Raw genomic sequence first — 5,274 nt, forward strand, 5'->3', positions numbered from 1 at the left:
TCCGCCCCTGAGATGTTCCGTGCTCCTCTCCAACACCACAGCTCAAAGGAGTTAATTCTTTTTCTATCATCCTTACTCATTGTCCAGGTCTCGGATACATAGCTAGTAATTGGAAAGATTATGGCCTGAATCAGATGCACCTTAGTCTTCAAACTAACGTCACTACTCCTCATTAATTTGGAAAGATCCCTAATTGCAGATTTTCCCGGGGCAATATGTCTCCTTATTTCCTGACTGCTGGTACAAAGGCTGTTTATTGTGGATCCAAGGAAGCTGTGGACAGTTTCATTCTCCTCTCCATCCATCATGACACGGCCTATTGGCCCAGTGGTAAGAATCTTTGTTTTCGGTCAGTCTTGCAGACCCAGCAGCGCTTGCCAGTCTGGCTTGTGCATTGCCTTTCACGGACTAGTCTGGCTCAGTCCTCCACCTGCAGCCATGAGTTGGCACAGCTTCAGCCGAGCCTGGCTGCCTGCACGATGCAGTCGTCCGCCTCCAATCCGCCCACTAACACGCCCTCATCCAAAGGAAAAGCCAGGAAGAAGGATTTGCGGATAACCTGTGTGTCCAAGCCCCCAGTGTCCAACCTCACCCCCCGCCCCTAGAACCTGGACTCTCGGACTTTCATCACCATAGGAGACTGGAACTTTGAGGTGGAGACTGAAGACCTGGTAACCATCTCAGAGCTTGGCCATGGGGCCTATGGGGGTAGTGGAGAAGGTGTGGCATGCCCAGAGTGGTACTGTCATGGCCGTGAAACGGATCCGAGCCCCTGGGACCTTCCAAGAGCAGAAGTGGCTTCTCATGGACTTAGATATCAACATGCAAACAGTCGACTACTTCTACACTGTCACCCTTTATGAGGCGCGCTTCCAAGAGATCTGTATGGATCTGTGTATGTGGATCTGTACCGAGCGTGGGCACCTCTCTGGACAAGCTCTACAGGAAGGTGCCGGCTAAAAACATGACGATTCCAGAGGACATCCTGGGAGAGATGGCCGTGTTGATCGTGAGGGCTTTGAAGCGCCTGCACAGCAAGCTGTCTGTGATTCACAGAGATGTTAAACGCACCAGTGTGCGCATCAACAAAGAGGGCCGTGTGAAGATGTGTGACTTTGGGATCAGTGGCTACTTGGTGGACTCTGTGGCCAAGTCTATGGATGCTGGTTGCAAGCTCTACGTGGCACCTGAGAGAATCAATCCGGAGCTGAACCAGAAAGGGCTACAATGTCAGATCAGATGTCTGGAGCCTCGGCATTACCGTGATTGAGATGACCATCTTGCGCGTCCCTTATGAGTCCTGGGGTACTCCATTCCAGCAGCTGAAGCAAGTAGGGGAGGAACCATCCTCCCCAGATCCCAGCTGATCGCTTCCTCCCTGAGTTTGTGGACTTGGTTGCACAGTGCCCCTGAACGAATCCTGCGGAACACATGAGCTACCCGGAGCTTATGGAGCACCCGTTCTTCACCTTTCACAAAACCAGGATGGACACGGCCACCTTTGTGAAGGAGATCCTAGGGGAGAGTCATGGGGCGGAGCCTGGGCCCTGTGGCTCCTGGGTGAAGCACCTGAGCTGCTGAAGTGCTGGCCTGTGCTACTGCCATTTGACCTCGGGGCACCCACAGGAGCTGCAGAGTGTCCACTTGGATCTGTAATAGGCCACTTTCCTAGCTACCAAAGAACAGTCCCATCAGGGATAACTAGCTAGACTCTGGGGTCCCTGGCCCCACTAGTGCCTTTGCTCTTACTGCTCCAAGGAACCCAAATCTTCAGTCCTAAGACTTTGGACCCAGAAGGGCCTGGTATTCAGCTGAAGTTCCTTTCTAGGGCTCTGGGCATCCCCACTGGACCCTATCCCCACAGCCACTGTCCCATCCTAGTCCCAGACGCCATTAAATTGTATATTTTTTTGTTTCTCGACTAAATGGGCTTTGCATACTTCGGCCTAGCGTGGCCACACCAGCTGATGCCGCATCGGTCTGGGGACATACCAGGGTGAGCCATGTGGGTCACCTGAGATGCCAGGAGCTGCCCAAGGCCTTTACCCAACACTGACTGACAAGCTTCAGCGGGACAGGACTGGTTGCTGTCCCCACCCCTAGGGGGCGTTTTTCACTGTGTTTTGCTTGGCTGCTTTGTGGGTTGACTGGTGTAGGTTTCCGGTTTTCGCTGCATAGTTTGGAGCTTGACAATTCTCTTTTCTCTCTTTCCTCCCAACTGTCCCAAGAGACCAGCAGCTCAGAGTTCTCCTTCCACCCACTTCAGGAGTTCTGTCCAGCCCCCTGTATGGGGACTGGCTCAACAGGGGTTATGGACTTGCTTTAGTGTTTTGTACTGGGAGAAAAACAAGAAAGGAAATATATTCTTTTTGTTTGTTTGTTTCCAGAAATGACTGCCCATTTTGGGACTCTCTTCTTCAGTCATTCACACAATTGCCTTGTTGCTGTTTTAATTTTTTTTTTTTTTTTTAGGCGATCAAAAGGTTGTATGAGTCTATGACCAGCCCTTCTCTTTGGGGATATGTGTAGCCTCAAAAGTCTCCTTTTCCCAGAGCAGTGTGATCGGGAGTGGGGCCCTGCTGACCTGGGGATCTTATTAAATGTAAATTCTGATTTTTTAAAAAAGAGAATCTTTGTTTCCTTGACATTGAGGTGCAATCCATACCAAAGGCTGCATTCCTTGATCTTCTGCAACAAGTGCTTCAAGTCCTCCTCACTTATAAGCAAGTTGTGTCATGTGCATAATGCAGGTTATTGATGTGTCTCCCTTCAAGCCTGATGCCACTCCACTCCTCATAGAGTCCAGGTTCTTGGATAATTTGCTCAGCATATAGATTGAATGGGTATGGGGGTGGGGGAAGAGGTTCAAAGCTAAGGAACTTAAATTTTCCAGTTGCAGCATTTACTATACAGCTATAGTAATCAGAACAACAGATAGGTGTTGATGAAAGGTGAGTGCATATGCAGTTTAGTGGAATAGAACAGAGTGATTGGAAATTAACTAGCACAACTAGAGTCAACTATTTTTGGCAAGAGTACAGGGGCAATGCAATGCAGAAAGTCTTTTCAATTAGTGGTGGTGGAAAAATGATATGTGAATATGTAAAACATATACCTTGCATCAATAGGAAACACTAAATTAAGATGAACTTCCATGTATGACATAAAATGATGAAACATCTAGAGGAAAACATAGGAGAAAAATCTTCAAAATCTAGTGTTTGTTGGTGAGTTTTTAGAGACAATAACAAAAACATGATCCATAAACATTTTTACAAATATATTCATTTTACTTCATTAAAACAATTTTTTTTCTTTGCAAAAGATACTGTAAAGAGAATAAGAAGAGGTTCTACAAACTGGGAGAAAGTGTTTTGCAAATAATATATGTAGTAAAGGATTTATAATTAGGAAATATGAAGAATTCTTAAGAGTCAACAATGAGGAAATACATATCACAGTTGCAAAATGGGCAAAGACTCTAAAAAGACATTTCACAAGAGAAAATATATGGTTAGTAAATAAGCACAGAAAAAGATGATCGAACTACATTTGTTCCTGTTATGTTGTTAGGAACTATCAAGTTGATTCTGATCCCCAGAGAGCACACACACTGCTCAGTTCGCCACCATTCTCTCAACTGTTAACGTGGTGGAATCCCCTTTTGGTGAATGCACATTTGATCAATTTCAGGCTGGAAGAGTTGGCAAATGAATTTGAATAATAGTTATTTAACTTATCTTTGTGAATCCATATGAATACTATCTCATTAATGACAGTATTGTATCTCAGGATATTGTTTACAATTCTTACTTGAATGTTATGCTCTTCCTCTTCAAATTGTCATTTTCAGCCTAGTAAATCATACTATTGTCTGATTAAAAATGGTCAATATTAATCCATTTCACCTGACAAATGTCTAGGATGTCACATCTTCAGTGTTGCACTTTATTTTTTACAAATTCCAATTTTCTTTGGTTCATACCGTATACAATCCTGTTATTAATAGATACTTGTTTCTATTTCTTTCATTTTGAGACATATCACATCAGCAATCATAGGCTCTGAAAAGGTTTACCCCACGTTCTTGATTAAGGTGAAGGACTCTTCTTTGAAAAGTCACTTCTTTATCAGTTATATTTTAAATGTCTTCCAACTTGAGGGACTTATCCTCCAGAACTACCAGATAGTGTTCCATTACTATTTATAAGATTTTGACTGGCCAATTTTTTTCTAAAGTATATTGCCATATCCTTTGCCTAGTCAATTTTAGGATGAAAGTTCCACTGAAAATTTATCGACCAAGGTGATCTGGCTTCTCTTTTGAAATACCAGTGGCACAGCTTCAAGCATCACAGCAGCATATAAACAGTTTGTCAGTAAGACAAGCTGACAGATTAGTAGTCATTTGTCTTTATTTATAATTATTATGTACCATCAAGTACAGTATGACTCAGAGCAACCCTGTAAACAATAGACCTGACTTCTATCCTATCCTGTGCTAACCTCAAGATCTCTGACACACTTAACCCCATTGCTTCAGTCGCTGTGTCAACATACCTGGTTGGGGGTCTTTTTCTCCCTTGCCATCCCTCCACTTTTCTAAGCATTATGCCCTTTTCCTATTAGGGCTGAAAAGCAATGATGTCAGTCTAGAGACTAAGGTGCACCTAACCCAGGCCATAGTCATTGCAATTACTTACTATGCATCAGAGAGCTGGACAATGACTAAGGATGACAGAAGAAGAATCAATGCCTTTGGGCTGTGGTGCTGGAGAAGAGTCTTGAACATACCATGAACCTCTAAGAAAACAAATAGTTCTATCATGGAGAGGGTAAAACCAAGTTTCTCCTTGGAGGCTAGGATTTTGAAGCTCCATCTCACATACTTTAGGCACATGGGCAGGAGGGACTGGTCCTTGGAGAAGGCCATCATGCTTGGAAGAGTGGAGGGACAGCACAGAAGAGGAAGAGCCCAGATGAGATGTTATGTAACAATAACTATGGCAATGAGGGTTGGTATGTTGGAATCAATTAGACTGACTCAGGACAGGGCAGGCGTCAGAGCTGATGTACATAGGATAGTTAAGGATTGCTGGTGACTGAACAGCACATAACAACCACAACAAGCAATATGCCCAATATATGTGAGAGGAAGTTTCATCATCCTTCCAAGGAACAATCTGGCTTTGCTCTCTCTAAGATATACCTGTTTGTTCTTTGGCAGTTCATGGGATATTCAATACTCTCTTCTAACACCACACTGAAAGGCAT

The 5,274-nt window shown here is 44.3% G+C and overlaps 1 pseudogene; it reads left to right on the forward strand.

Moving 5' to 3' along the window:
* Positions 1-479: 479 nt before the first annotated feature.
* LOC102852759 lies at positions 480-1,581 on the forward strand (annotated as a pseudogene).
* Positions 1,582-5,274: the final 3,693 nt, after the last annotated feature.

This window comes from Elephantulus edwardii, unplaced genomic scaffold, assembly GCF_000299155.1.
Source record: "Elephantulus edwardii isolate Elephantulus edwardi_28Jun2011 unplaced genomic scaffold, EleEdw1.0 scaffold00050, whole genome shotgun sequence".
In the NCBI taxonomy this organism is placed as follows: Eukaryota; Metazoa; Chordata; class Mammalia; order Macroscelidea; family Macroscelididae; genus Elephantulus; species Elephantulus edwardii.